The sequence below is a fragment of the Sciurus carolinensis genome, chromosome 7, assembly GCF_902686445.1.
Source record: "Sciurus carolinensis chromosome 7, mSciCar1.2, whole genome shotgun sequence".
In the NCBI taxonomy this organism is placed as follows: Eukaryota; Metazoa; Chordata; class Mammalia; order Rodentia; family Sciuridae; genus Sciurus; species Sciurus carolinensis.
In genome coordinates this window covers 148,116,032-148,127,136 of record NC_062219.1, presented here as the reverse complement: position 1 = coordinate 148,127,136, position 11,105 = coordinate 148,116,032, and the positions used below count along the sequence as shown (strand labels likewise).

At 44.3% G+C, this 11,105-nt stretch overlaps 1 pseudogene; it reads right to left on the bottom strand.

Annotated features, from left to right (window-relative positions):
• Positions 1-6,673: 6,673 nt before the first annotated feature.
• LOC124989465 (DET1 homolog) lies at positions 6,674-8,300 on the bottom strand (annotated as a pseudogene).
• Positions 8,301-11,105: the final 2,805 nt, after the last annotated feature.

The window sequence follows — 11,105 nt, the reverse complement described above, 5'->3', positions numbered from 1 at the left end:
GAGCAGAGGCTGAGATGTACTCTTCTTTGTCTTTTCAATAATCCCAGCACTGCACCTTGTGCTTAGTAATTACTGAATGGAGGAATGTGTGAACACAGTCACCCAGAATTCTAGAAGAAGCCTGACCCAGGATTTGAAAATTCTCCCGGGAATAAAAGCTCCAACTGGTTCATTGAAGCCTCCACAGGGAGAGAGGAAGAAAAGGATAAAGAGGTGGGCTGCATTTGCAGCGGCTCTCATTCCATTCCCCTGAGAATCACAGAACTGATAACGGGTTCAACGCTGGATGGACAACTCATGCTGAGAATTTCCAGTTCTAATCTGTCAACATTGTTTTGATGCATTTAGTGATGTTAATTATCCACCCATTGATCCGAAGATCTTGTGGTCCACTAGGTGGTGCCTGGTCCACAGCAGGGACTCAGGAAATGTCGCTGAAGGAATGAATGAAAGTGAGGGGTCAATAAGGAGCAGACACCAGAAGGCCCTGTACAAGGAGCTGGTTGTGCTGGCTCTTCCTAGCTGCTATGGAAAAGTGGGACCTTTGGTTTGGCAGATCAGCATCCTGCTATGATTGAAGCTTCTAGATCAGGAGAGAAACACACACACACACACACACACACACACACACACACACACAAGACAAACCCCCTGGCGAGAGCTCTTTGGGGGATTGTTTGCTGATGTCATCAAGAATGGCATCCACTGGCAGTTATGGAATTACTTTTCCCAGTATTTATCACAGTTTATGGGCTGGGGATATAGCTCAGTTGGTAGAGTGTTTGCCTCGCAAGCACAAGGCCCTAGGTTCAAATCCCCAGCACCAAAAAAAAAAAAAAAAAAACCTATCACAGTTTATAATGCTTTTTGTCACAATTCAATTTCTGATAAGGTAAACTTATAAATGGATTCATGTTTTAAATGTTTAAAGGCAATCTGTCAGAGATCTTAAGTAAAAGAAAGAATAGGTATAATTCAGTATATTGAAGAATTCTTTCATATAATGAACAATTATACCTAAATGCACTGGTTTCCAAAGTAGGTGTATTAGTCAACTTTGCATCACTGTGACCAAAATACCTGAAAAGAACAACTTAAAGGAGGACAAGTTGATTTTGGCTCAGGTTCCAGAGGTCTCTGTCCACAGTTGGCTGACTCCATAGCTCTGGGTCCAAGGTGAGGGAAAACGTCATGGCGGAAGCTCATGGTGGAAGGAAGCTGCTCTTTTTGTGGTAGCCAGAGGGTAGAGAGAAAGGAAACGAGGGAAGCAATCCCAGGGCACACCCCCAGTGACCCACCTGCCTTCAGTTACCACCACGTCCATTCAAACCAGGATGGACTGATGAGGTCACAGCTCTCACAGTCCAATCACGTCACCTCTGAATATTCCCACATTAGCACAGGAGCTTTGGCAGGGGTCACTTCATATTCAAACCTGAACAGTATGTTTCTTCAGATTTCCAATTTTGTTGAAAGTCAGACTAACCTATATTTTGCAAATTAATTAGGCCTGGTGGATGGATGATGTGATTCAGTGCAGCCATGTCTTTACTGACTTTATTCCTGCTGGATCTTTTAATTACTGGTAGTAGGTGTTGAAGTCTCCAACTATAAAAGTGGATTCATCTATTTCTCCAGGCAGTTCTATCAGTTTTCACCCCACATATTTTGACACTCTGTTCTTAGGCACATACCCATTAAAGATTGCTATGGCTTTAAGAGGCAATGCTCTTATCAATGTGTGATGCCTCTTTTTATGATAATTTCTTCATTCTGAAGTCCACTTTGTCTGAAATTAATATAAACTACTCCAACTTTTGGGGGGATGATGTTAGCATGGCGTATCTTTATCTCTTTGCTTTTAACCTATCTCTGACGTACATGTAAAGTGACTTTATTATAGACAACAGATAGTTGGGTCTATTTTTTTACCCATCCAGACAGTCTCTTCCTCTTTGTATTAATTAGATTATCTACATATTAAGGGATTATTGAAATAGTTGGGAATAATATCTACCATTTTTACAGCTGTTTTCTGTTGCACTTGTTATTTTTTCTCTTCCATCGTCTTTTTTAACCTTCTTTGATTTTAATCGAGCATATTATATGATTCCATTTCTCTCTCCATTAAAAAATCAAATCTACTTCTTTAAATTTTTTTTAATTACCCTAGAATGTGCAATACATGTTTGCAGTTAGTCTCATTCTACTTTCAAATAATACTATACAGCTTCACAAGTAGTATAGGGAGCTTTTCCAGAGCATTCCTGCCTGCCTCCTCCTGGCCCTTGTACCAGCAATGCCATTCATTTCATTTATCTCTACCCTGTAACTATTCCATACTTTGTTACTATAATTATTTTGAACAGCTATTAAATCAATTAAGAAATTAAAACATCTTATTTTACCTTCATTTGTTTCTCTTCCTTGATATACATAGACCCAAGTTTCTGGTCTATATGATTTTTCCTCTCTCTGGAGTACTTAACATTCTTTTACTTCTCCTTTTTCTTTTTTGCAGTACTGGGGATTGACTCCAGGGGGGCTCTATTCCCAGCCCTTTTATTTTTTTGTTTTGAGACAGGGTCTTGCTAAGCTGCTAGGGCTGGTCTAGAACTTGTGATCCTCCTGTCTCAGCCTACTGAGTTGCTGGGATTACAGATGTGTGTCACACTCTTGGTCTCAGTTCCTGTTTGCCTGAGAAAGTCTTTATTTCTTCTTCACTTTTAATGGATAGTTTTACTGGATATAGAAGTTTAGGGTGATAGGACTTTTTTCAACATTTGAAATATTTTATTCCACTCTCTTCTTGCTTACATTGCTTCTTATGAGAAATCTTAGATAATTCTTAATCCTGATTCTTCCATAGGTAAGTAGTTTTGTGCCTGTGGCTTCTTACAAGATTCTTCTCTTTGTCTTTAGTTTTCTGCTGTTTAAATGTGATATACTTAGGTGTACATTTTTGTATATATATTTCTCCTATTTGATCTGCTCTGAGTTTCCTGGACCTGTGGTTTGATGTCTGTCATTAATTTTGGAAAATTTTCAACCATCATTTCTTCACTAATCTATCTGTCTCTTTATTCTCCTAATATCCCAATTTTGCATATGCTACAACTTTTGTGATTTTCTCACAGTTATTGCATGCCCAGCTTTGGGTTTTTTCATTTATTTTTCTTTTTATATTTCATTTTGTGATAAGTCCATCAGAGACTTGCTTTATTTCTACTTTTCCTTTATTTATAAAGGAAATTTCTAATTTCTAGCATTTCCTCTTGATTTTTACTTACAGTTTTCATGTGTGTGCATGTGTGTGTGTGCGTGCGTGTGTGTATTACTGGGGATTGAACCCAGCACTTTACCACTGAGCTACATCCCCAGCCCTTTTTATTTTTTATTTTGAAACAGGGTCTTGCTAAATTGCCAGGCTGACCTTGAACTTGTGATCCTCCTGTCTCAGCTTTCCCAGTTGCTGGGATTGCGGGTGTGCACCTCCATACCCAGTGCGCTTCCATCTTTTTACTCATCATATCCATCTGTTCTTTTGCAATGTTAACTTTTTCATAAATCCATTAATATAGTAATCATAGTTATTTTAAATTCTCTATGTTACAATTCCACAATTGGTGTCATATCCAAAGCTGGATTCTGATGATCAGTTAGTATTTTTCTTGCCTTGTGTGGCTTGCCATTTTTTGCTAAAAGTAGTTGACACTTTGGTTCATGAGAATGACATTGTGTAGGCCTTGTGTGAGGCCGTGTGCTAATCTGGTTAGGAACTGGTCTGTGCTTAATGTTTTATGTAGATGTCAATGTCAGAAGTTTCACTTCCCTTTCATGTCCTTTTATTTTATTTTATTTTTATTTTCTGGGTTCTTGGGTTTGCCTAAGAACCCCACCCCCCCCAGAGTTCTGTGGTCCTACAGCTCTTTGGGTCATGTTCTGCTGTTACTGTGCCAGAGTCTTGCTGGTTTAGTAGGAAGGTATAGGGAGGGAGTGTTCTAGAATCTGACAGTTAAGTCTCAGTCTTTTAGTGGGCCTGAGTCCCTGGGCTTTGACCTTCAGATGTGTTTCTTATCCTTTTTCCCTCCCTTTTGGGTAAACAGAAGGCAAGGGAGGGCTGAAGTTGGCTGATTGCCCTTCCCTTAGGTAGATAAGGTTCTCTGGTGAAAGCATTATCCTTGGTGAGTTAGGACTTTGTTATGGACAAGATTCTGAGCAAATTTCAAAATGGTTACTGTCTTACTCCATTTGTGCTACTGTAAGAGACTAGGTAATTTATAAACAATAGAAAAATTTTCATGTTTCTGGAGAATGGGAAGTCCAAGACGAAGGTGCCAGCTGGACTTGGTGTCTGGTGAGGCTGCTCTCAGCTTCCAAGATGGTGCCTCCTTGCTGTGTCTTCACATGCCGGGAGGCAGAAGGGCAAGAGAATGCTCCCTTGAACCCTTTCATTTGAGTGCTGATCTCATTTACAAGGGAAGAGCTCTTACGAATTCATCACCTCCCCAAAGCCACACCCCTTAATACTGTTGCACTGGGGATTGAGTTTCAACATGAATTTTGGAGGGGACATGTATTCAAACCATGACACTTACTTTCTCATGTCTCCTGCCAGAATATATGGAACTTTTCTTAGGTCTTCCTCTGGAGAACCTGGTGGGGTTCCTGTAGGCAAAATCTAGAAAACTGTGGGAGTCCCTGTAGACTACAACCCAGGAGTTTCTTTAGCAATTCATCAAAACAATCATTTAAGTGTTCCTACTTGTTTACATCTCTAGCAGATTCTGTTCCATGTAAGCCTCTGCATTCACCTGTCTTTCTAGATTTCAGGATAGTGAAATCATTTCTCTGAAGGGTCTAAAGAAAGTCATTGATTTTCAATTTGTTCAGCTATTTTTCCTATTGTAAGGACAGGTGCGATGGTGTCCAAGCTCTTTTACCTGTTGGAACTGAAGCCAGGCCTATTCTGCATTTAGAAAGACCTTTCTTGTTCTATTTTTTTCTTTCCTTTTGTAGAGCACTAAGAAAACAAGTAAGTTACTAAAAAAGGTGGAAGGTGCTGGAATCCAGACGGCATTGTTCTTGGCTCCCAGTTCTTTATGCTTAGACTCTGCTTATCAGCCATCCTCCTCCTTCACCTTGCTGGATTATGCTAGAAGAAAATAGGACCAGGAAAAGAAACTTGGAACAAGCTCCCCTACTCTGCCCAGGGCTTCGTTTAAGCATGAACAAACAAGTTGCATAAATCAAGGACTTCAAAGCCTATGGAGGGGAGACGTAACTGCCTGGTTGAAAGAGAGCCATTCATGGGATACGTGTGAGTGGAGAGGAGCGAGGCGGAGTCGCTTGGCTCCTGGTCAAGCTCTGACTAAGTCCACTGCAGATGACAAGGGTCCACCGCTTTCAGACAGAAGCAGCTGCCACTCAACAATTGCCCCAGGGCCCCAGTCAGCCCTGAGCCCAGGCGCAGGGAGGTGTGAAGGGGGACAGTGGTAAGGGACTTCTCTCTGGCACCTCACACTTCTCCATTCAAGCATCCTGGCAGCACCCGCCTCTCTCTGTGTCCCCAGACACTCAGAACCTGGCTGTCCCAGTCTTGCTCTCAGCCTGTGGTCAGCTGCCGACATTGGCATACCTGGGCGCACATCGACCATGTTTTTCAGAACATGCAAAGGTAGGACCTTCCCAAGGAGACCACATTGTGACGAAAGGTAACTTAGAAGGAAGGGGTTTCCAAGGTAACGCAGAGATGGGAAGAACAGAGGCCACCAACTCAAGTAGTGCCCTCACGATGGGGTTACCGGGCGGCTGCAAGAAGGCCCACACGCATTCTCTAGAAACCCCGGTTTGGGCGTTGAGTGTTGGTGTTTTCCTGGGCTGGCGATGCGCACCCGGTGCCCGCAGCCCCGTGATCACCAGTGGAACCGGCTGACCCTGCACAGCTGTGGTTTTGCCAGTGCGTTTGGGGTTTTCAGTCCTGATGTCGCTACAGAATGCCCGTCTGTCTCTCCCATGCCCACACCACCCCTCTGGTTCCTGCTGTCTGTGCCCTAAGTCAGTAAGTCGCATGAGAGTTTCACTCGTCATTTTTAATACGCTTTGGGTGACATGATTTTGCCCAGTCATGGGCTCACGTATTCTGTTTACGGTGGGGTCGGCTAACATGGGCTATTTGGTAGGGTAAGTATATTAAATATATATATATATTTTTTTAAGTAAGAAAATACCAAGGTTTTAATTTTTTCTTATAAAGATAGTTCTGCTTGCTGGTAAGTGGAAAAACTGTACACAGTTCTCATGAGTAAGCAAGATTTACCTGCTTTGGGCTGCATACCATAATGCCAAAGAAGTGACATGAAAGGGGATAAAGTGTAATGCTTTTATCTTCACAGCAATAAAATGCTAAATAAAAATTAAATGGACAATTAATGCTGGGCATTCCCACAGGGAAAAGGCAAAAGGACTTCAAATCAATCAGTAGCAGTATTGTATACAATTTCTAAAAATCCCATTAGGAAGAGCCCCTGCTTCTCCCTGACTCTGTTCCATGTGAGGTGTACCAGTGCAGAACCCACAGAGCTGGTAGTTGGCATCATGTACTCTAGAGTCCACTGAAATAAGAAGGGGGCAAAGTCCTGGAAGGTCGGATAACCTGGCTGCGGTCAGGGACCTATGTGCAGCAGTTGACAACATACTCAGCATTAGTCCTCTGCACGGAAATGGCAAAAGGCTCAAAAGGGTGAAAGGTGAAGACAACCAGGCGTCGCACTGTGTGGTTGATGGGGCGGCCCAGTAAGCCTGCCTGGATCTCAAACTTGAGCAGGCCAAAGTCCCAGGCATAGAACCCCTTGGGATGATCTCCACAAGTCTTGGGTCGCTCCATGACTGACACCCATTTGTCATCGTAGCTGAATAGAGACACATCCAGGTAGGGGCTGCCACTGTAGGACTGTGCACTGATGGGGAGCTGAGCCAGCAGCCGGCACACAGCCTCTGTGTGCCCTCCATGCTTGGCATTTATAATCGTGTCTTTGAACCGGCGCTGGATCTGCCTTGCAAAATTGTTGCTGGAAGCTGAGCAGGGAAATTGGACTTCACTGTGCAAGGTAGCATTACGGAAGAGATCACAGAAGTTCTCAAAGAGTTCCAAAAGCTCATCCGATGTATTCTCAAACACACAACCACCTCTGTTGTCACCATATTGTACACTACAAAGAAAGACGCCTGAGATGGATCAGTGACTCGCAGTGTCACTACGTCCTCACTGGTATACTCGATAAACAGATGGTTTTCATCCAGAAGCTGCATTTTCCACATAGGCAGCTGAGACAGCTGGTCAAAGTACTGAAGAAGCCCCGCTGGGCCATTGCACTGCCATCCTGCTCTGCCCGGCGCCACAGGTATACCAGTAGCCGGTGTTTCATGGAGTTGATGAAAGGATCCCTGAAGGGATTGGCCATGCCTGTCTGACTGTCCCGCTGGACTGCAGGGAAAACAGCTGACACAGTGAGCAGGTCATCTTCATAGCAGAAGCGGTCAATGGTTGGCGCGTCGATGAATGTGCCTTCAGGAGTCACCTGGGAGACAAGGATGGTCTGCTGCTGCACAGACAAGATGGCCAGGATGTTTTTATACAAGTACAGCCCTTGGTTGTGTGACAGGACCACTTTATCACACTTGAAAGTGCACGTATCACGAAAGCGGCCAGTGTGAAGGTCAATGATGTGGAGGGAATAGTCCTCTAGAGGGGACCGTGGATTTGGAGTCACTGATTCACTGTTCCGATATACCTCATGGAAAGGAGGGTGAGGCTCGTGCGGGAGGTAGGCCGCAGAGCCCACAGTCACACACCGGCAATCATCATGAAGAGGCTACACTCCGGGTTCAGGTGCTCGCCATTGGCTGCCACATTTGTAATGTGCAGCAGAACGAAAAAGCGTTCAAAAAGCCTGCCCCGGATGTTGGCTGACCGCTGGTCATTGCCATTGGATAGGATCTCCCCCTCATATCCCTGCAACAGGTCCTCTGCTGCCTGGCAGCCTTGGTACTCTTAAATTTCAAGAGATGTCTGGTCAGAAGAAAAAGCAGTAAAGTAGCGTCCATCGGGTGAGAATTTACGCAAGAAACAAGGAGGTATTTCAACGTTGACAACTGTAAAGTCAGGGAAGACATTCTGGTGGAACCTGGTGCCAATGGGTACCTGCCTTGCCTGATCTGATCCGCCGCCTTTCCAAACGGTGAATGACATTTTGATTTTGTATTCTTCGAGGCTTAATAGTGGAAACATGCTCATCCATTATCGCATCTCTGTCGGGTCCTGGTTCAAGGGGCGGGGGCGAGGGACGCCGCAGTCAGCTTGGCGCGCACCTCCCCCGGCCCCGCCCCCGCCACGCCGCAGGTCCCGGGTTCCCGCCTAAAAATATTTTTGACTTACAATATTTTCAATTTGGATGGATTTATCAGGAGGTGACCCCCCCCAACAAGTACAAGGACATCTGTATAAATGTATGTATACACACACACACATACATAATTTAATATTTTTTGGTTATCAATGAACCTTTCTTTCTTTATATATTTATATGCGGTGCTGAGGATCGAACCCAGGGCCTCACATGCCAGGCAAGCGCTCTACCACTGAGCCGCAACCGCAGCCCCATCTGTCTATTTTTTCGGCAGAGGCTGCTACCCACGGCCCCTGCACCACATCACCCACCTGGTGGCCAAGCCCCCCGTGTGTACACCTGTGTGCCTGGGGGAGGGGTCAAGGTCCTGGGATGGAGCCCAGGGCCGCACACATGCCAGGCAAGTGCTTTGCCACTGAACTACACCCTCAGCTCTTAAAGACATTTTCAAATTTGAGACAGGATTTTGCTAAGTTGCTGAGTGCCTTGCTCCCTTTCCCCGCCTGTCCGGGAACCGCCATCCTCCTGCCTCATCCACCTGAGGAGCTGGGATTGCGAGCGGGCACCACTGTGCCCAGCTCCAGTTCTCCCTTTCTGTGAGAACCAGTGATGGCCTCACCCTTTCCCTAGGCAGCAGGGAGAAGGACCCATGTCCCTCTCTGTCACTCTCTCTGGAAAAGAAGAGCCATCTGGGGAACCTGGGTAAAGTACAAAAGGGCGCCTGCACCTGGGTAACAGAAAGCGCTGGCCCCGCCCGGCGCGGTGTGGCTCTTTGACAGGACGGCCAAGGGCAGGATTCAGAGCAAGCAATTTCACACTTTTGAAGGGGTAGAGAAATTTCTCACAGAAAAGGAAACTGGCGAGAGAATCACTTGAAAACCAACTTAGAGTAATTTCTAGTTTTCACCTGTTTGTCTTTTTTCCAAAGCTGAGCTTTTCTACATTTGGGGGGAAAATATTTGAATCCAGCTTGTACTCCTCTCCAATAGCTTTACTCTCACCTACCTCTGAAATGACTTTAAAGTGGGATGGCCAGAGGCAATCCTAAACAAAAGCTTTATGTTGTAAAGGAAAAAAGAAATCTTTCTTATTAACTAGCAAAAGAATTCCAAGAATTCACAAAGTGGAGAACACCACTGGAGTGCTGGCCATTGTGTGTTAGAATTCACATGTCAGAGAGAATATTCAGCCTTTGGTTTTTGGGGACAGGCTTATTTCACTTAACTTGACAGTCTCCAGCTCCATCCATTTACCAGCAAATGCCATAATTTCTATCCTTCTTTATGGCTGAATAATATTTCATCATGTATATATACCACATTTCTTTTATCCATTCATCTGTTGTGGGGCACCTAGATTAATTCCATAGTTTGGCTATTGTGAATTGAGCTGCATCACTTGATCAGCTTATTGACATGACCCCATCATGCTGTTTTTATGTCCTTTGGGTATAAACCTAGGAGTGGGATAGCTACGTTAAATGGTGGTTTCATTCCATGTTTTCTGAGGAATCTTCATACTGTTTTCCAGAGTGGCTGCACCAATTTGCAGTCCCACCATCAATACAGGAGTGAGCCTTTCCCCCCACATCCTCATAACATTTATTGTTGCTTGTATTCTTGATCTTTGCCATTCTGACTAGAGTGAGATGAAATCTTAGAGTCGTTTTGATTTGAATTTCTCTAATTGCTAGAGATGTTGAACATTTTTTCATGTACTTGTTGACCAATTGTACTCCTTCTGTGAAGTCTGTTTAGTTCCTTTGCCCATTGAGGTTATTTGTTCTTTGGGTGTTCAGTATGAATTTCTTAATTCCCGATTGTCAAACAACAAGGTGAAGGAAGACAGAAATTGAAAAAAAAAAAAAAAAAAGAAAAAAAGACAAGCACCCTCTTTGTTATGAGACTAGAGAGGCTCAGGTCATTCAGAACTGCATATGAAATATCATTACATAAACTCATACAGGAAAATTTAAAGTAATCTGAGGGCCGGTGTGCGGAGCCATTATTTGGCACACACAGGACCCTGGGTTCCATCCCCAGCACTGCAAAATAAAAGAATAAAATGAAAGGGACACAATGCGCCAACCGTAAAGTCGAACGCGTCTTGGCTGGTGCACAGTGCTGAGGGCGACATGACCCTGGGAGGCTAGGTCAGAATCTCAGCGGGTGGGGAATGGAGTTCGTGGCAAGCGGAAGTGGAATTTTATCTGAGAAAGCACAGCTTTAAAAAGATTGAGAAATTCTACCTTAACCTGAAAGATATAACTCAGATGGTGCAATTCAGGTTTCAGCCGCTTCCGATGTGTCCCTGGGCTTGGGTCCCTCTGGCTCTCCAACCCCCTCCCGTGGGGGATGCTTATCTTGGTTGCTTGCGGGGAAGTCTTCTCTACTTTCCTTCTCCATTCTCTGCATCCTGTCCCTCACTGTCCTTCCAGGATGCCCTTCCGTTGGCTGATATGGGGGAAGCCGATTTAAGTCCTGTACAGGATCTCTTTCTTCTAATTTAATGAAATTAGCTACCCTAGGAACAAAATATTCATCCAGAATGGCATGGGAAAGTTAACAACAGAAGCCAAATGGGCATTTAGAGAAAGCAATTAATTTCAGCTGTCACAACCAAAAATTGCAGCTCTAACCCACTGAACTGTGGGGTTGTCCTCTCAATCCTGAAACTCAGGGTTGGGGAGATAGCTCA